The sequence below is a fragment of the Sminthopsis crassicaudata genome, chromosome 3 (genome assembly GCF_048593235.1).
Source record: "Sminthopsis crassicaudata isolate SCR6 chromosome 3, ASM4859323v1, whole genome shotgun sequence".
Taxonomy (NCBI): Eukaryota; Metazoa; Chordata; class Mammalia; order Dasyuromorphia; family Dasyuridae; genus Sminthopsis; species Sminthopsis crassicaudata.
In genome coordinates, this window is record NC_133619.1 from 2,325,591 (window position 1) to 2,346,883 (window position 21,293).

The 21,293-nt window shown below is 44.3% G+C and overlaps 1 protein-coding gene across 1 annotated transcript in view; it reads left to right on the top strand.

Annotated features, from left to right (window-relative positions):
* The first annotated feature begins 14,321 nt into the window (after nucleotides 1–14,321).
* ATP13A3 (ATPase 13A3) overlaps nucleotides 14,322–21,293 on the top strand; it is a 73,231-nt gene continuing 66,259 nt past the window's right edge. Inside the window, exon 1 of the mRNA XM_074297819.1 lies at nucleotides 14,322–14,462. The gene's annotated coding sequence lies outside the window, so the exon portion shown is untranslated. The remainder of the gene's footprint in view (nucleotides 14,463–21,293) is intronic.

Sequence of the window (21,293 nt, forward strand, 5' to 3'; positions counted from 1 at the left end):
CAAGGAATTGACTTCTTCAAAAGTTATAAGAGGAGAAATAGGAACAGTCCAAAGGAAAGTTTTTTAAAAAGACATAATAATAATAAAAAAGGAATAAACAGAGTATGAATGAAATGAAAAAACTGAATTGACAACTAAAGCCAAGTTAGGTTTTTTTAAAAGGCCAACACAATTGATAATCTGCTAGCAAACCATTCAAATAAAAGAGAGAAAACATAAATCACCAAACTTAGAAATCCAAAAAGAGAAAGCACAAGAAGGACAACAAGCTGATGGCTGTCAGTAGGGAACATTCCTGTGGCTTTGGGCTAACAAACCAGAGAAGCAAAATTAAATGTTCTGCTATCTGCCCCCAAGGCACAAATGATCAAAGCTGGCTCTGTCCCCGGATGCCAGAGGGCCAAGCATGTGATCCACAGGAATGGAGACGGCATGCTGGCTTTGGAACTTCAGGAACTAAGTTCACATCTGGCTTCAGAAACATGTTGAACACAGTGAAGCTAAGAATAGCTGCTCTTATCATAAAAAAGGGAAAGGGACCCACATGTGCAAAAACGTTTGTGGCAGCCCTTTTCATGGTGGCTAGAAACTGGAAAGAGTGGATGTCCAGCAGGTGGAGAATGGTTGGGTAAATTACGGTATATGAAGGTTATGGAATATTATTGCTCTGTAAGAAACAAACAGCAGGAGGATTTCAGAGAGGCCTGGAGAGACTTTCATGAATCTGATGCTGAGTGAAATGAGCAGAATCAGGAGATCATGGTACAAGGCAACAGCAAGATCATACGATGATCCACTATGATGGACATGGCTCTTTTCAACAGCGAGGTGACTCAGGCCAGTTCCAATAGTCTTGTGATGGAGGAAGCCATCTGCACCCAGAAAGAGCACGATGGGGACTGAGTGTGGATCACAACAGAGCAGTCTCACTCTTTTTCTTTCTTTCTTTCTTTTCCATTTCTTTCCCTTTTTAATCTGATTTTTCTTGGGCAGCATGATAATTATGGAGGTATGCACAGCAGAACTGCACATGTTTAACATATATCAGATTACTTGCTGTCCAGGGGAGGAGGGTGGAGAAGGGAGAAAAATTTGGAACACAAGGTTTTGCAAGGAGAAATGTTAAAATGTTGAAAACTTTGCACGTATTTTGTATTTTGAAAATAAAAAGCTAATATGTTGATCAATTCTGATGAACGTGTCTCTCTTCAGCAATGAAATGATTCAAACCAGTTCCTGTTGTTCAGTGATGAAGAGAGCTCTACACCCAGAGAGAGGACTGTGGGAACTGAGTGTGAACCACAACTTAGCGTTCTCACTCCATTTTGTTTTCTTTCTCAGGATTTTTTTTCCTTCTTGATCTGATTTTTCTTGTGCAGCAAGATAACTATAAATATGTATACATATATCTGATTTAACATATATTTAACATATTTAACATGTATTTGAATACCTGCTGTCTAGGGGAGGGGAGGGGGGAAGGAGGGGAAAATTTGGAACAGAAGGCTTTGCAAAGGCAAATGTTAAAAATTTACCCATGCATATGTTTTGTAAATAAAAAGCTGTAACAATAAAAATAAAATATTATATAAAAAAGTAAAAATAAAAGTGTTTCTTATATAAAAAACTATTATAAAAAAGGAATAGCTGTTCTTTTCTAATCCTCACAGCAGCCCTTGGTGGGGAGGGGTGTGGGTACTGTGATCCCATTTCACAGATGAGTAAATTGATGCATGCCTTGGCTGTGTGACTTGCTTGGGGGCACAGCGCTAATAAGTATCTAAGTTATATTTGAAATGTATCATATTGTCCATATGAACTAGGGCCAGCCTTTTAGTGTCTCTCATCCTCAGTTGGAGGTTGGACCCAAGTGACTTCTGAGTCCTTCGGGCTTCGGGTCTCATAGGGCTCTCGTCGCTTTCTGTCTGTCCCCTTCCCAGGACAACAGAGATTTTCACAATTCTTTGTGGACTTTTCCCCTCTGACTTTTCCGGCAATCTCTCAGCGTCAGAAAAAAGCAGGAAGTGTGGGGATGAATTGGTTGGGCATTTCATGAGATCAGTTTCCAAAGGTCATTGTGACGTGGCACAAAAACAGAGAGTGTGCAAACAAAGTGACGGACTTCCCTGAGAGGATGCCAGCAGCAGGTGCCTGTGGGACTCACCCAGGACTCGGCTCCCCCCGGGGGGAGGGGGACGGCCCCTGTGTCCCCAGAGCTCCAGGAGACAGCAAGATGAGGGGCAGCCGGACAGGCAGAGGGTGGTCTCTTGGGACAGACCCAGGCAGGACAACAATACAGAGACCCCAGGGAAGCATTCAGGGGCCAAGTGCAGACCACTGCCCATCCATGTGTGCACAGGGCCAAGACAACCCTGCCTCCAGTCCTCTGCTGACCCCCACCTCTTACTGTGTCTGATCCAGCTGCCAGCCCTCCCTCCGGGGTAATCGTCCGCAGTGCTTTACCAAAACCATCTCATTTGGTGCTCTCCACAACCTAAGGGAAGTAGATGCTGACGAGGAGACTAAGGCTGAACCAAGCTAAGTGACTCTCTCAGGGTGACCCAATCATAAGTGTTCAAGGCCAGGGTGAGCTGAAGCCTTCCCAGCCCTGGCCCAGTGCCTTCTCCAGCACCCCACCCAGCTGCCCAGCCACTCATTCTCAATCCCTTGTGGGGCTCCACAGCTGCCATACCCAGCACATCTGGTCCTTGAGAAAGAGTCCTGGAATGCTGTTGAATTGGGTAAAATTTCTAGCCAAGAAGCTGCTTCTGGGCCTTTTCTTGTGTGTGGGTACAAACACATGGGCTTTTGCCCCTATTCTCCCTTCCAAGAGTCATCGTACTGCATTAGAAGCAGTCCCACTAAAAAGGGCTTAAACCAAGGGGGGGGTCTGAACACAGCGGGTAGTGATGAGGCTGGGGAGCAATTCCTAGTTGAAATAAACAGGTGACAAATTCGCAGTGGCCAATCTCTGATAAAGGCAGGTTTATTTAGGGGAAGAGGTTACAGACAAAAATAAGAGATAAAATTGGCACCAGGAGTGGCAAATAGGAAATAAAGCTGGGAGAGCATATAGTTAGCAAGAAAAAGACAAGTTCTCAGGGGAACTCCCAGTTAGCCAGGAGACAATTCTGTGAGGTGGGAGTAGCCATTGACTGGCAGCTTAGACTAACCAGAGTAACAAGAGAAAGGAAAAAGGTGCCATTAAAGGGAAAGCACCATGAGGAAGAAAAAGAGAATTCCTCAAAGTGGGCTCAGTACTGAAGAGAACTTAGCCAAGGTCTTCATCATAGGCAGCTCCTTTACAGCCTTGGGCTTTCTCAGGTAGATTAGAGAAGTAGAGGCAGGAACTTGGAGGAAGTTCCAGGGAGCTCAAAGATAGGGAGATCCCAGAAAAAAAATGCACCTGGCAGACCAGGTCCCACACCTGTCTAAAGATGTGCTCATTAATATCTCAGCGGCGTTTACAGATGCACAGAGGTCTGAGGGTTAGACAAGAGTTCCATCCTCACTGGCACTTTATACAAACAGCATCCTATTATTGGAATTGGTTATTTCTGACAATAAGCAGATGGGCTTCTTCCTGCCAGGGGAAGATAGTTCACATCACTAGTACTTATTATATAAGCTTTCTTAAAATGGAAATTTGTTGTCTCATATTTTGAATCCTCTCATGTGCACATGGAAACTTTTTTTCTCTTTCTATTTTTTTCATTCTTTTCTATTTAGTATCCAAATTTAAATAAATTAATTAAAGGGAAGAGCTCAATCTCTTCTTGTGTTTGAAAGAATATTGGAAAGTGACTGCAACAAGATAGAAAAATATTCAAGATTTTTGTTTATTTCAATCTCTGGATAGGGAATTACATATGAAGAAACTCCTTTTATCTATGCAAGTCAGCAACTGTACTGTAATTTATGATTTTAAAGAGCAGAGTGGGACAGAAAGGGGCAGCGCAATGAAAGGGTAAGTGATTTGTCCAGGATCATGCAGCCAGCATGTATGAAAAATGGGATTTGAACTAATTCCAAGGAAAATTCTCTATCTACTAAAGCTCACTGCTTTTCATGCTACACAGTAACACTGGAAAAAATAGAAAATCTCATGCAGCAGCTGCTGTGGGATCACTCTTCCACTTCATCCTGGATTGAGGAGTTAGGTTTCAGAGATTTCTTAAATATAAAGTTAATCCCCAAAGATTTTAGTTTCTCTTACTGCTCATGGATCCCATCTGGGGTGGTCTCCCATATCAATCCATCAGATGACTTCAAAATGCTTTTTTTTTTTTTAAAGGGTATTTACTACTGAGAAGGTGTAGCAAGAAAAATAGTCACAAAACAATCACAGCAAACCGAGAAATACAATTTCCCTTTGGATACACCCATGTTTCCCAAAAGGAGTGGGCTAAAATTTAAGTACAAAAGTAGTGAGACAGAGGACTGAGTGATATCTTGTGAGTTCTGGCCCTGGAATTTTTTTTTTCCTTCAAGACTTTCTATTAAGTCTTTTTTGGGGGGGTAAGGGTGCTTTGGTAATGGATAAAATAGTCACTTGCTTAGAGCTCTCTTGTACCCCTCCCTTTATTCTACAAGCCTATTTTCACTTTGGCTTCTGACTGGGCCAGGTTGTTACTTAATGAATGTTCCTAGATTAGCTAATTGAGGTAGTTTGGAATGGAAGAAAAAGAGTCAGATTAAGGAGACCCAAGTTCAAATCGTGCTGGTGACTCACCCTGGTTGGAAGTTCCTTCACACTGCATGTCTCAGAAAATTGTCCAAGTGTGTAAACTGCAGAACTCTTCCCCCTGAACCACACAATAAAAACACACATCGAGGCCAAAAAGCCATCTTTGGCCCTAAAAGTGAAGGCTGTGGGAAGAAGGACCCCTCTGTCCCTAGATGGACCATCTCTCTGTTAAAGGAGCTCTCTGTTGCTAAGAGAGCGCCTCCCTCAAATAATACACACAATACAAATCTCGTTAGGGCTGAAGGGAGAAAAATAGAAAGCTGCAGAGAGAGACTGGAGGCAGATAGACTCCCAGCTGCTATTGCTGTAGGACAGGGGCTGCAGCGGGGAGGGGGCAGTGTCCAAAGAGAGGAGGGGGTTATTGGAGGGAAGCTGCAAAAGTGAAATTTGTGTGGAATCAAGAAGGGATACGGAAGTAATGGCCTTGAAAGGAGTTAGAGGCTTCACAAAGAAGGAAAGTTAAAAAGAGTTAAATCTTCTTTCATTGTTTTGCCTTGAGGTAAAACCAATTGTGTCATTATCTGATTATAAGAGATACCCTAGCTCTTCAACTACTGATTGGTATTCTCCAGATAATTTGGGAATGTCTTCTCCCCACCCACCCCCTTTCCCTTCTTCCCCTTCTCAGCAGCCTACACCCCTGAGGGATGGGACCAGGGGCTAGCCCACTTATCTCCTCTCCCCCACTGGGGTCAAACCAATTGGCTCGGAGCCCACTCCCAATCAACTAAATGCTTAAGATTTCCAGCCCAGATACAAAGCTTCATAAAACTTTCTCCAAACTGGATGGACTTATCCTACCCTCCACTAAGAACTAAGGAGATCCTGCTTGGGTCAGGTGGATGGATTCATCCATTTAGTGGTGGAACCCCTTGGCATTTCATGGGTCCTTCAGTTGAAATGGATCCCCCAAATGGGGTCACAGAGAGTCAGAATGAAATAACAACACCCTCCTTCCCACCCGCATTAGTTAGTCTGTGAGCTCCTAAAGAGGAGGAGCTTTTTATTGCCTTTCTTTTTATTACCAAAGCTTAGGTTGGTATATAGTAGTCACTTAATAAATGCTTGAGGTCTTGAATATTAGAATGTAAGCATCTTAAGGATAAGGACCATTTTTCTTTTTTCTTTTCTTTGTGTCCCCAGCATTTAGTACAGTGTTTATCAAGAAGTGAGGGATTATACACGTAACTTAATCAGTTTGGGACCCAGATAGGAGACCTTAGTGGGACCCAGCGACAGAGAATCCTCTAGGTCACCTCTGAAAGTGATATCATTCTGGGAGGCTGGATTTTCCCAACATACTTTGGTTTTTGACAAATGTATATGTAACATGAACTATATGACAAATAACCTTCTTTAAATCACACAGAATTATAAGCAAATTTGGAATCCCCCCCCCCCCCACTAAACATCTATCACAGAGTTTAGTTTGCAAAGAGGAGGACCATGACTGAACAACTCCTCACTCTCCTGTTGTTAAGAGGCCAGGGATTACTTAAATGATAAATGGTCAAAGGATATAAGGAGACAATTTACAGATGAAGAAATTATAGTCATTTATATTTATATGAAAATGCTCTAAATCACTATTGATTAGAGAAATGTAGATTAAAACAACTTTGAGGTATTATCTCACACCTTTCAGGTGGTAAAATGACAGGAGAAGAATGCTCAATGTTGGAGGGGATGTAGGGAAACAGGGACACTAAGGCATTGTTAATAGAGTGGTGAACTGATGCAGCCATTCTGAAGAGCAATTTGGAACTATGCCCAAAGGTTATAAAACCACAACCCTTTGACCCAGCAGTGTTTCTACTGTATCCTAAAGAGAGCTTAAAGGAGGGAAAGGGTCCCACATGAGCAAAAATGTTTGTAGCAGCCCTTTTTGTGGTGGCAAAGAACTGGAAACTGAGTGGATGTCCATGAGCTGGGCAATGGCTGAAAGAGCTATGGGTATATGAAGGTAATGAAATGTTCTATAAGAAATGATGAGCAGCAAGCTCATTTCAATACTATTTTATTTTTCCAAATGCATGAAAAGATCGTTTTCAACATTCATTTTTAGAAAACTTGGTGTCCCAATTTTTCTACCTCCCTCCCTCCCCACTCCCTTCTGGGTATAGGTTAAACAGGTACAGTCCTTTCAAACATATTTCCATATTTGTCATGTTGTGCAAGAACAATTGGACCAAAAGGGAAAAAAAAAAAAAAAAAAAACAGAAGAAAGAAAAAGCAAACAAACAAAAAGGTGAATATATTATGCTTTGATCCACATTCAATTTCCATAGTTCTCTCTTTGGGAATGGTCCCAAAGTCCATTGGAATCATCTTGAATCACCTCATTGTTGAGAGTTCATTATCCCCTAATGTCGTTACTGTATACAGTGTTTTCCCAGTTCTGCTCCCTTTGCTCAACATTAGATCATGTGAGTCTTTCCAGGCTTTTCTGAAATCAACCTGCTCATCATTTCCTAGGGAACTTTCCCATTCAATTAGGCTAAAGGGCCTGGAGATGGGTGATCCTGGGGGGGGGGGGAAGGGGGGACATGTTCCCTGTCCAGCCACAGGCCCATTCCTTTATTCAATTCAGGTAGGAAGGGAAATAACACTTCCTATCAGCAGAGACCTTTATACAGCCCAGGCCCCCCAGAGGCTTAAGCTGGAGCTTTATTTCATTAACTAGTAAGATAAGATAAAAGTCTGTAACCCTATCTGAGGTGCCGATCTCTCTGTGGAGATCTGGGAGAAAGGGCCCACTTGGATGTGCTTTAGCTAAAGGATCCTGGGCAAATTCCCTTCCCCAGAGCCTGATTTTCCTCATCTGTAAAATGGAGATAGGGACCTTGTAGGATCTCTTGGGGCCGCTGCCGGCCTCCTGTCATAATACGTGGAAATGTGTGTCAGTTGTAACCCCGTGATGATCATGTTTGTTCCTTTATGTTATTTGACCCATTACTGAGAACTGCTCACAGTGGAAAGTTGGCTCCTGTGGAAAGCTGCAGGGGGACTTGCGGCAGCCCCGGACCTAGGGCACCTGAAGAAAGAATCCTAATTGGCTGGAAGCTGATGGGCCAGTCCCTTTAAGAGCTGCTGTGGGTGGGGCCCTCAAGGCTCTTGTCTGCAGCTTGCCAAGGGCTAGCAGAAGGATGAGGGGAGGGATGGGGGGGTTGGAGGGGGCTGTCAGGGCTCTGGACTCCAGCCTCCAACAGTGATCTATGATTTTGTTGTCTTCTTTAGCCTTAAGTGTCCCTGTTTATCAGAGAGATAAACACAAACACAAGCACATAGAGATGGAGACAGAGATAGAGACACACAGAGACAGAGACAGATAGAGATAAGAAACACACAGAGAGACAGAGAGACAAAGAGAGAAAGACAGAGAGGCTGTGGGCAAGGAGACTCTCTGTCATGAAGGAACTCATGCGCTACCGGGAGAAGACTGTGCCCAGAGGGAACAAGGAAGGGGAGAGGAGGATGGTCCGGATGCTGTTGTTGGCAGGATCTGGAGATGGGCATGGCACCTAGAACGCCGTTTCCGTAACACTGCAAGATTTGCAAAGTTGAGGGGGGGTAATGTGTGTATGTGTGTGTGAATGTGGTGTGTGTGTGTGGGGTGTGAGTCAGTGTCTGTGTGTGCTATGTGTGTTGTGTGTCTGTGTGCGTGGGTGTGTGTCCATCTCTCCCAGTGGAGCCTCCCAGCAGCCCTGTGAGCCACAGGCCCCCATTTCCCAGGAGGCTGAGCCGGCTGTGAGCCAGCCGTGCCCTCCCCAGGACAGGCTGCCCCCGTGCTTCCTTCCGTTTCTGGGTGTGAGGTGCACGCAGGACAGAGTCCAAGAGCCAGGCCCATGCAAGTCCTTCCTCCAGCCCGCAGAGAGCTGGATCCGGCTGGATCCTTCCAGCCTCGGGCTTCGGGGCCTTCTCGGGAGGGAGCGGGTCGAAAGGTCACTCTCCACACCACAGGAGGGAGCGGAGGCGGCCGGGCACATGTTTGCCTTCCCAGCACCTGGATGCTCCTGGCAGCACTCTGGGCTGCAGTTGTCCTCCCGGGGAATGGCGGGATGGCACCAGGCGCCAGCTCAGGGGCCTCCTCCCACTCGTGGCCTCTCCTGCCCCTCCCCGCCCCTTTCGGTGCCCGGGGTCCAGCTTCGGGTTCGCTCCTCTGCTGGCTGGGCTCCGTCCTTAGGCCCAGAATGTAAGCTGCTTTTGGCAGGGACGGCGCAGTCACCCGTGAAAGCTTGCCAGGGGAACCCGCGGGGGTGACTTCTCTTCCGGGGAGCTTGGACACGGGGAGAGGGAGAGCTGCTTTCAGACCCGAAAGCAATTTCTCTATCTCTAGATCTCTATCTGTCTCTGTCTCTCTGTCTTATTGTCTCTGTCTGGGTCTCCTTCTGTCTCTCACGCTCTGTATCTCAGATACAGTCTTTCTGTCTCTCAGTCTTTCTATCTCGAGGTGTCGGTTTCTCTGTCTCTAGGTCTCTGTGGCTTTGTTTCTGGCTCTGTCCGAGTCTATCTATCCGGTCTGTCTCTAGGAGGCGATGGATGGGTGAAAACCGGCCGAGCTTTCCTGGTGAATGCATCAGCCCTCACTATGTCTCCTGGGTCTTTGCTCACAGCGACATTCCGCTTCATACTCACTGAGTGGGTCCCCACGAGCCCCATGAGAGCAGCAGGGCAGACATCGTTGTGACCGGGCCAGACCTTTGACATCCCTGGTCTATGGAGATGCCGGGGAGATTTCTCCCTCAGCCAGTGCTTCTGGGAAGTTGTTTTGATTTTCGGCCTGGGGAGCCTGGGAAGGGGGCGAAGGTCCCATAGCCAGGGTGTTTCAGAGGCAAGATTGGAATCCTGATCCTTCAGAGGCCCATCCTCTATCCATCACGCCACATTGCCCGTCTGATTAACAGCACGATGTGAGCATTTACTGAGTTCTTATTGGAGAGTTAGAGTGTTTTCCCCCCATGGTTATTGATTATCTGCATTTCTTCTGCACTTTTCGGAAACCGAACTTCTCTCTGGTCATATGAAACATGGTTTAAATCGCTATTGATTAGAGAAATTCAAACTGCAACAACTCCGAGGGTTGGGATTATGCTGGAGGGGAGGCAGGGTCTCCAGGGCTTCCTTGTGTCCTCATGAGTGGCTGGGACCCTTCCCGAGAGCCTCTTGCCAATGGCCCCTAATTCTGGTCACTGAAGCCCATCTCCAGGCTGGCTCCAGCCAGCAAAGGGACATTTCTAAAGCACAAGCCCCATGTTGTCAGAGTCCCGCCCTCACCTGCAGCCTCAGTGGCCAGTTCCCTATTGTCTCCAGGTTAAAATATTAACTTTTCGGTTGGGCATTGAAGGCCTGTGCAGACTGGCTCCACCTGAATCTCAGGTTAATACCATGCAATTCCCCCTCCCCCCTCCGAGGTCTAGCCCCACAGACTTCTTTGCTGCTATTTTTTGCCCATTCCAAGCCCCCTCCCCATGGCTAATGCCCCATGCCTGGAATGCTCTCCTTCCTCTGCTGGGAAGTCCCTAGCTCCCTTTGGTAGGATGTAAGCTCTTTAGAGCAAGAAGTAATCAGTTAGGAAATAGTGGTTAGAAATCAGTTCCATTTGTTCAATAATGAAGAGAACCAGCTACACCCAGCGAAAGAACTCTGGGAAAGGAGTGTGACCACAACATGGCATTTCCACTCCCTCTGTTTTTGTCCGCTTGCATTTTTGATTTCCTTCTCAGGTTATTTTTACCTTATTTCTAAGTCTGATTTTCTTGTGCAGCAAAGTAACTGTTTAGACATGTAGACATACATTGTATTTAACTTATACTTTAGCATATTTAACATGTATTGGTCAACCTGCCATCTGGGGGAGGGGGGAAGGGAAGGAGGGGAAAAGTTGGAACAGAAGGTTTTGCAACTGTCAGTGCTGAAAATTTAATGCATATATCTTGTAAATAAAAAGCTATACTAAAAATAAAAATTAAAAAAAGAAAGTTAGTGAATCAGTCAATAAAGACATTTATTAAGTACTTATGTATTCTAAGCACTGGGGCTACAAAGAAAACCCAAAAAAACCCCCCCAAAACAAAAAACCAAACAAACAAAAAATAAAAAACAAACACTGCTTGGGGAATGGGATGCTGGGTGAAAGTTGAAGCCTGGAAAGGGAGGAGGAGGCATGTTAGGATTCTTACAAAGTGCTAAGTCATTTAATCATTTAAGAGGCAGATGATGAGGGGACTAAAGATCAAAATGAGTGTTTTGTGTTTGCTCCTGGAGACCACAGGAAGCCACTGGAGTTGATTGAGTAGGACGTGACAGAGCCATACCTGCAGTTTAGGAATATCCCTTTGGCGGCTGAATTAGGGAGACACGGAGGCAGGCAGACTTCCCTCCCATCCCATCCCCAAGCGGCTCATGTGATGGTCGAGGTGTGGGGTGAGGAGAGATCAGAGGCAAGGGGGGTTTATTCAAGAGATGCCTCAAAGGTAAAAAGGACAGGATTGACAGTAAATTGGACATTTGAGGTGAAGGGACATATATGGAGCAGATGGGAGATTTGAGATGTTGAGGAAACAGACATCAATTTCATCATGTCCCTCCCCCTCCCCTATAAATTTGTTAGAAGATAAAATCATCACAGAGAAGCCCCAAATCACAAAAGTCACAGCCAGATGGCATCAGTCCCCATCCTGGGGCCTCTGGAGGACTAGAGAGCTGAGCAAAAGCTCCTCCCATAGCCTTGCCTCAGGGAGGCCCCAAACCCAAGCCAGCTCTTCACTGGTCACCAGCTGCTCTGCTTGGTCTTGACTCCACCATTATCATCATCCCAATACCTCCAAAAGGAGCCTTCTTCCCTTCCTCCCTCCCTTAGTCTTTCAGTTTCTTCTTCTGGGCTGTCTTCCCCCCTTGGACTATAAGCTCTTTCTTGTTTTCATTTGTATCCCCAGCTCTTAGGACAGTATAACGTGCCCTCCTGGCAGTTACAATTACTAGTCTGCCCTAGGCCCAACAGAGTACCTTTGACCACTGACCTTTGCAGTGTCAACTCTACCCGGCTTGCCTCCTCTGAGGCCTTCAAAGGTCTCTGGCCACGATCTCTTGAATCTATAGCTTAATAACCGGTAGCGCGCTCAAGAACAGCCACGTGTAATCTTAAAAGCCTTTATTATACCTACTCACATAGTGCCCTGACTGATGCCCTGACTTGTTGGTTCCCGAGTGAACACCTGGTCAGAAGACCCACGTGTTCACTACCAAACTCCTTACCTCTTTTGGCCACCCATCTTGGCTTGGCTACCCCAGGCTAGGGAGCCAGGGTGAAGAACGCCAGGTTAAAGAGAGCGATTGCTGCCTGCAGTGGGCTTACATAGGGCCTGTGAGGTCATACACAGCCAATCAGTGAGAGAGTCACCCATTACAAAGCTATCTCAATGTGGCCAGGATCCCACCTACAAGGCAGTCCTAATATCCACAGAAATTACTTCTGGGCCTCAATCTCCTGATGCACCGTGTCCACCCATTTAAAGGGCCCTTACAGGACAGTATGTGGCACACAGTAGTATAATTTTAAGAAATTATATTTATTTTATCTTAACAAAATAGTGTCCCTGCCCTCAAAGAGTTTATAGTCTATGGTAGCAGACACTAAGTACATGTATAAGTATACGCAAAATACATCAAAAACAAGTGAAATATTTTATTTTGTTTTTTTTGGAAATATTTCCTTTTTGAGAATGGGGAGAAAGGGATTGGGAAAGACTTCATGTCATCGATGATAAAAACCACCATTCTTTTTTTTATTTCAATTTTGCAATTTCAATACACATAAAGCTAGTTTTCAGCATTCACCCTTGCAAATCCTTGTGTTCTACATTTTTTCTCTCTCCCTTCTTCTACCCCTCCCCTAAACAGCAAGTAATTCAATATATGTTAAATAGGTGCAATTCTTTTATACATATTTCCACAATTATCTTGCTACACAAGAAAAATCAGATCAAAAAGGGAAAAATGAGGGGGAAAAAAACAAAATATGAGTAAATAACAACAAAAAGAGTGAAACTGCTATGTTGTGCTCCACACTCAGTTCCCACAGTCTCTCTCTGGGTGCAGATGGCTCTTTTCATCACCATTGGAACTGATCTGAATTAGAACTGAATCTTGAAAAGACCCATGTCCATCAGAGCTGATCATTGTATAATCTGTAAAATGAGCTGTAGAAGGAAAAGGCAAACTTCTGCGGTAACTCCGCCCCAAAAATATCTCTGCATTTCCTTCTCTGATTTTTCAGATGAGGAAACTGAGGCAGAAAGCAGTGTCTGAGGCTAGTTTGAGCTTGGGTCTTGATTCCAAGCCCCACTGTCTTTCCAGGCAGAACTTGGCGAGTCTCCCTTTCAAGAAGAAGCCACTCATACTTGGTGATAGCCTCCAGTTTCCTCTGGAGCCTTCCTTTCTCTCCAGTCTCATGCATTCTTGGGTATGGCCCCAAGCTCATTTCTCCAAGAGGTGGATCTTTTTTCTGAGGCCTGCGGGCTCCCAGGGCAGCTTTGGGCCCTTCCTTCCCTCACGGTGTGATTTCTCTCCAGATCTCCTTCATTTGTACTGGCTGAGCTAAAGAGAAAGTTCAGAACCTACCCGACTCCAAATAGCTCTTCAGTCACTGAGGGGCAGCTGGCGTCCTGCCTGCCTGGGTGTGGCTCTGGCAGTGTGGGTGGGGGCCAGCTTGCCAGCTGCCCGGAGTTCAGGGCCATGCCCCAGAGAATAGCCTTTTCTATTTTCAGGTGATGTCAGACATTGTTGGTTTTACCCCAAGACAGAGAGGAGTCAAGAAGAGCTTAGAGAAAATGGGCCAGCTTCCTCGGGCCTCCTCCCATTCCCATCATCCCTAGGTAGGGAATGGGGGTTGGGGGAGTTCTGACTCTGCCCCTGTTTGTGGCAATGGGAGGCACAGCCCCCCTGAGACTGATAGAGGCTTTGCTGTGCACCCCCACAGGATGATGTAGGTGCCCGAGACTCAGAGGGGAACCTGGCTTGGGCTGCTTTTGAACCCTCCTGACCAGGAGGCTCATTATCCACCGGCCGGTTCTCCAGTGCTCCAGCCCCCAAAGGGACAGATCAGCATTTCTCTCTGTCAGCCTTTCCCCAGGTGGGCCCCGGCTTTGCCCCAGAAAGGCCCCATTTCATTCCAGCAGAAGTGAAAGAGGCTCTCAGACACAGGGAAGCTCCAAAGTGGACACATGGACAAAGCCACCTTGTTATTGAACATTGGGCTGCTACTGATATCTGGGAACTGTTGGTCCCATGGAGGGAGTCCTGCCCACACAGGTATAGAGCACAGTGCTTTGCACCTAACAAGACTTAAAAGAAATTTTCATTCATTTATCATTGACAAGTTAAAGGCCTAACATTCAGTCCTTGTGATTGGGGCAGAATCTGGGTCTGTGTGACAAAAGCTGGCCCTGATGGACTCAGAAGAAAGGTTTTATTGGAAAGTGAAGAGATTTCATTAAATATTAATTGGATGCTCCCAGAGTAAAGGGTCCTGACTCACAAAAGGATAGAAGAGGAAATTAAAAGGGTGGCACCTGTCCCCACCCCCCACCCTGAGTGAGATGCCCCCACCCAAGGGATCCTTAGAAAGCCTTGCGGTGTCTGGAGCTGTCTGCAGTCCAAGAGAGGTTCTTCACCAGAAGCTTGGACCATTTTGAGGCACACAGAGCAGTGGACCACGGTAAGAGAACCTTCCTCTTTCCTCCTTGTTCTATTCTGTGCTTGGGGAGGGGGCAACCTCATGTAGTAGGAAGGCTTTGAAAAAAGGAGGCAGGGGTTTGAACCCCAACTTTGCTGCTTCAGGTACCTCCAGGCAAGGGCCCTGCCTCCCTTTGTTAGGCAAGTAAAGGAATGAAGCTCCCAGACTCCAGCTCTAGGGCCAGGGGGGCTGCATTCCCTTAGGGACTCAGACTCCTCCACAGGGGAAAAAGATAAGCAGGTTATCTCTCCTCTTCCCCAAATGACCACCAGGCCACAGAGGAGCCTAAGGGTAGAGTAATAGGGAAAAGTCTTTGTTGTATTGTTGACACTGGGTGAATCTGACTGACAAGATTTCCCCTTTTGATCCATGGATTTTTCCATCTCTTACTTGGTTCCTCTCAGGTATCTTCTTTTGTTTTTATTAAAAAAATAACATTTTATTGATAGCTTTTGTTTTTATATAACATTGATTTTTGAGTCTATTCCATCCTCACTCTAGGAAAAAGGAGGAAGGGTCAGCAAGTGTAGCTTGCTGAGAGTGGCTGGGTCCAAGAGGACTGGCACAAGAGGACTCCCCCTACCCCCTATCTCCCATTGCTAATTTCCACAAAGATACACTCTCCTCGGGGACCCAGGGTGGTCACTATCACCACCCAAAAGTTATTTTCTCTGTTGTTTTCCTAATTCTGTTGATTGCATTGTGTATCAGTTCATATAAGTCTTCTCATACTTCTCTGAGTCTTCATATACATTATTTCTTACAGGAAAGCACTTTATTATTGTTATCTATTACACACTTTGTGCTTGTCTCTGTCTCCTTCTGCACTTCCTTCTGCTCTTTGATATATTTTTAAAATGATTCATTGATTCATTTTCTTTCTTGTCTTTTCTTTTGCTTTGAAGTATCCCTCCAATTCCTTCCCATTCCCTTCTATCTGCTTTCCCCAAACCCCAAAGAAAAATGAAAGCCCTCCCTTGTAACAGATAAGTATAGTCTCTCTCTCTCATTCACCTAAGGATGATGACTAATGTTTATGACTCATCAGCACCTGTAGTCCAGCTCCTAGCTGCCTGGAAGTGGAGAGTCATCCTCAGCCTCTAGTCTCCATTGGCCATTAAATTGATCAGAGCTCTGAAGCCTTTTAAAGATATCCTTTATGATGTACACAGCGAATAAATTATTCTTCTGGGTCTGTTCACTTTGTTCTGCATTAGTTCACACAAGCCTTCCCAGGTTTCTCTGAATCAGCTTCTTGCTGTCATTACTTACTAAGTAATAATGACTGAGGGATGGTCATCGGGCCATAATTGGTTTAGCCATTCCCCACTTATTAGATAACCTCTCAATTTCCAGTCCCTTTGGGGCAGCCAGATGGCACAGTATCTAAAGCACCAGTGCTGGAGTCAGGAAGGCCTGAGTTTAAAACTGGCCTTGGACTGCAGTTTTGTTTTGTTTTTTTTGACTCAGTTTCCTATACATTGTGCAAAACCTTTTCAATTTCAAGTTGTCAAAATTGTTCAGATAGCTCCAGTGATTTCTCAATTCTTGTTTGGTCAAGAATTTTTCCATCCATAGTTGTAAAAGGTATCTCCTCTTTCTTCTAACTTAAGATAGGACATCTTATATCTAACTTACATGTGCATTTGGAACTTAGTGTGCCGTATTGTATAAGATGTGATTCCATATCTAATTTCTGCCAGATTGGTTTCCAATTTCTCAGCTGTTTTATCATAAATATAGAGAACTTTTACCTCAGAAGTTGGAGGTAAGATAAGACAAATAAGCTGAATTGTTTCTGTGTTTCTGTTCCCGATCTGTTCCATTGATTAGCTTTTCTACTTTTTTAATCAGTAGTAAATATTATAATAATTCTGCTTTGTAATATACTTTGAGATCTGATACTTATAAGCCTCCTTACTTCCCACTTCCCCCCTTATTGCCATTGAAATTCTTGACCTTTTGTTATTCCATATGAACTTTATTCCATCTAATTCTATCAAGTAATTATGTTTCTTCTATAGTTTGAATTGCATGGCACTGAATCTATAAACTTATTTTGTCTAATTCTATCAAGTAATTCTATTTTTCTATAGTTGCATGACACTGAATTTATAAACTTATTTAGTAGTATTGACATTTTTGTTATATTGACATGGCCCAACCGTCAACAATAAATAATCTGTCTATTTAGATCTGTCTTTATTCTTATCAAGAATACTTTGTAGTTATGTGATATCCTGGTAGCTGGACTCCCAGATTTTTTTTTCATTTATTTTAATGTTATCTTGAATTGAATTTATTTTTCTATCTCTTCTTGATGGATTTTTATGGTAATGGACAAAATGACTTATGTCCTTTTGTTTTATGTCTTTCCATTTTACTGATGCCACTAATTTTTTCCACTAATTTTTCCAAGTAAACCCTTGTGACTTCTGCAAATAGCAGTAAAGTTGTTTCCTGTTTCCCTATGTTTATTTATACCTTTAATTTCTTCTTTTTGTTTTATTGCTATAACTTAGAACTATATCAAATAATAAAGATGACAGCGGACGTCCTTACTTTACCCTTAATCTTATTAGAAAAGCCTCTAGCATTTCTTTATTATCGATATTGATGGTTGGTTTTCAGGGCTTTTCATTTTTGGATTGTGATGGTGAACGTGATATTTTGCTTAAGGTTTAAAGTCACTGCATTTTTTATCTCCTTGGTAGATGTTGAGCTTTCTATCCAAATTTCATTTCAAGATTGGATAGGGGTAGGGCATATAGGGCAATGCCCCTGTGGTTCCGGGGGCTAAAGATGTCCCACAGGCCACTCTATCCATGGTGCTAAAAAGTGCCAGTAAGATAATGAGCAATTTGTGGATGTGCAAACAGCTGGTTCCCTGGAAACATCTGGGTCACAATTCAGCAGCAACAGCTGCGAGAGTATCTGGTTTTGACTAGAACAGAAGGCTGACCCAGAGAATGGAGACTAAACCCTCTGTCCAGGCAGACTGAAGATTTACCTGAAAAGTCTGGGTAAGATTAAGAACTAGACAGCTCAAACTGGCCCACTCGCATCTATCCACTGGAGCAGGTGGCAAAAGGAGTTTCCCCATGATCCAGGTAGGCTTGTCATGAGGAGGAAACAATGTTACCAGAACCTATTTAGGGGATGTCCTTCCCAGATCAAAACCTGCTCCAAGTAGATGAGGTTGAGCTGGCCAAATGGGCTTAAGAACAAGTAGATTGTGGGACCATGAAGGCCAAGGAGAGGGGAGCAAAGAGCCAAGGAGAGCCTGTGGAGGATAGGAGGTTTTAGCAGAGGAAAAAGGGCTCCTGCCCTGTCCAAGGAACAGCCTGGCAATTAAGTGCAGACAGATCCAAAACAAACTCCTGCTTCAGAGTTGTTTGTGGCTATGACCAGATACATGCTGGGCCCCAGTTCTCCTATGCGAGATGGTATTGATTGGAGTCCATGACATCTGTGCAGGAAGGATCTGGTGCAATCAGATGGTGTTCAGAGTGCCCTCCTTTTCCCCTTTGATTTTCAGTTGCATGAAAAATGGTTGTTTTTTGAATTATTTTTCCACATTTGGCTTTTGTTATTCCCTCCAACTTCCCTCTTCTCTACATGGGGTTCTGGCTCCCAGACTCCTCCCAAACCATCAGAAACCCATCGTCCAATGACTGTACCAATTGTTGCATTCTAGAATAATGGAATGACCCTAGAAACCAGGACTGTAGCTACTTAGGACTGGGTTGCAGTAGGAGAGAGAAAGGATTTAAGAATAAAAGCCTCTTGAGGGGAGGAGTTAGTTCCTTTTTGAACTTGACTGTGACTGTTCCATGCCAGGAATTCGCCTTTCCCCTTATCTCACCCACAGGCACGCGTGGGCAAGCTGATCTCTCACCATTCAGCTTCATGGTCTCCCACTAGTTCCAGAGACAACTGTGGCTCAGATCTTCCATTCTATTCTCTTCCCTGATCCTGGGGGTCTGAAAAGAACTGTTAGAGATGGGATATAACCCTTATCACTGGCCTTGTAAAAAAAAAAAGAAAAAGAAGGTAGAAAATATGGGCTAGGCTGCCCTACTCTAGCATATACTAGGTGAAGGGAGCTCATGAGGTCAGGGGAAGGACCTGTATAAATAAAGAAAGAAATGAAGGTCCCAGAGCTAGGACTGGGGAAATTTGCACCTCCTAGGGACCGACCCACAGTGCTGAGCCACATTAACTTTTTGGAAGCAGATTCTTTCCTCTGGGCTTTGGAGTATGCCCAAAGTGGGTAATATTAGAGAGTTACTGCTGCAAAGGAGGGATGCCCTTTGGTTTGGCGGATTCTGTCGAGGAGGAAAGGGTGAGGGGATGGGGCAGGCGGAAGACCCCAGAAGCAAGAGATCTCTAGGATTTCATGTGCGGGACATTTATCAATCTTTTCTTTCCTTTGATGTCTTAGAGTCAGGTCCACTAGGTAGAATCTTGTGTTTCTGACTGCAGCAAAGAAGAAACTGTTCTCAAATCAATCCCCAAAATCCAAACCAATAAACGTGACCTTGCTGAGAGTGGGGATTGAGTCTCTCTCACTGGGTTTGGGGCACCTAGAAGGAGTCAGTAGGTTTTTTTCCTCTTCTTCCTTACACCCAAGAAGATGTTGGTGGCCACCAAATTTGATTTGATATGAAGGGAAAATGACACAGTGAGAAGTGGGGAGATTGCCAGAGAGGGGTGGAGAACTCCACCAGAGGTAATCTCCTCTGAAAGGGAGGAGAAATCATGTCCCTGCTTCCTGATCATATCTCTAGAGCTGGGTGAGATCTCCGAGGGCATCTAGTCCAATCCCTTTATCTCATGACTGAGGAAACTAGGCCCAAGATGTTCAGTGATGAGATGCCTGAGAGGCAGAATCTGAACTCAGAACTTCTGTCTCTAGGCATGAATGTGAGCTGGTCCGGCTGTCTCAGCATGTGCCATCACTTCCTTGGAGCTGAGCCACGGAAGCTTATGTTTCCCTTTGCTTGCAACTGGAGCTCATGGGATTGTGGAGGCAGGGGCAGAGGAACAAATACTCAGAGAATGGGCAATCCCCTCCAGCTTCCCTCTTCTCTACCTGGGGTTCTGGCTCCCAGACTCCTCCCAAACCATCAGAAACCCATCGTCCAATGACTGTACCAATTGTTGCGTTCTAGAATAATGGAATGACCCTAGAAACCAGGACTGTAGCTACTTAGGACTGGGTTGCAGTAGGAGAGAGAAAGGATTTGAGAATAAAAGCCTTTTGAGGGGAGGAGTTAGTTCCTTTTTGTCTCCCTTTGCCAGGGTTTAGCCCCACGCAGAGTTTTTACTTCAGAGTAGCCAGAAGCCAGAACCATTGTTCCCTCCCATGATGCAGATCTCTCTCCATTCCCACCCATCCATCTTGGCTGACTTTCTTCCTTGGCTTCCTACACCTGTATCAGAAGGGCTCACAATGCTGGGTTCTTTCCCCGAGTCCTCTGGATTTCAGTTGGATGTAGCCTGGCCTGCTCAGTGGCCAGTGGCTCGTATTCCCATTTTTGTACACAACAAAAACACTTTTAAAGAGACATTGTATATAATGTTTTAGACTCTTGGGGTGGGGGTGGGGAGCCCTTCCCCTGCTTTGCCAAAACGTGGAAGAGAGTATACATGTGTGGGAGGTATTGCTTTCTCTTCTACGGGGCCAAACTTGATCTTTATAATTATCTAACATTCAGTTTCATTCATTTTTTTGGTTACTCTTTCTAGTTACATTTTTTTGGTTTGTTTGTTCATTAAAAAAAATTTTAAAGCTAATTTATCATTATTGTTATTTCTTGAATCAGTATAATTTCTCTCAGTTTCCCTCCCCATTCTAGAGAGACACCCTCTATACCAAATAATGAGTTGTTTTTGTTTAAAGACAAAAGAGAAAGATAAGAAAAAAAATCAACATAATTGCTTAACGTGAAGACAGTCTGAAAATATGTATCAAATACTATACTTGTCTATCTTCCACCTCTCTGAGAAGGAAAGGAGGGGGATAGTTTTCAAATCTTTCTAGGAACCAGGATTATACTTTGTAATTTTGCAACACTCCTTTTTGATTCTTTTTGGTCTGGTTGTTCTTTTTATTTACATTGTTGTAGTCACAGAGTACATTGTTTTTCTGGCTCTCCTCCAACTTCGAATCATTGGTTCTTATAAGTCTTTTTAAAGTTCTGCATTCTTCATGTTAATTATTTTATAAAGTACAGAAATATTTGGCAGCTAGGTGATATGACAGCGCACAGAATGTGGAACAGGGAATCAGGAGGACTTGAGTTCAAATCTAGCCTCAGATACTTACCCTAGCATGTGCCTTAATCTCTCTTGGACTGTTTTTCATCTGTAATGTGAAGATAAAATAATAGCACTTATATCCTAAGGTCATTGCAAGGATCAAACGAGGGAATATTTACAAAGTGTTTTGTAAACTTTGATTTGCTATTCAAGTGTAAACTTTTATTGTTGTTATTCTATTACATTCATGTACAATTTTAGTGATTCCTGAGTTATCTATTTAATTTCTAATTCTTTGCTTCTGCCACAAAGTGCTTTTATAAATATCCTGTTATAGAGAGAGAGCTTTTCTTTTCATGAGCAAGCCCCTTGGTTTATATGCCAGCAGGAGAATCTCTGGGGCAAAGGGAATGAAAGTCTTAGTCCCTAATATGCATAAATCTAGATTGCTTTCCAAAATGGTGAACTAATTCACTTCACTTTTGTATTAGCATGCCTGGCTTTCCAAAGTCACTCCAACATCCACTTTTATCATCTTTGTCAGTGGAT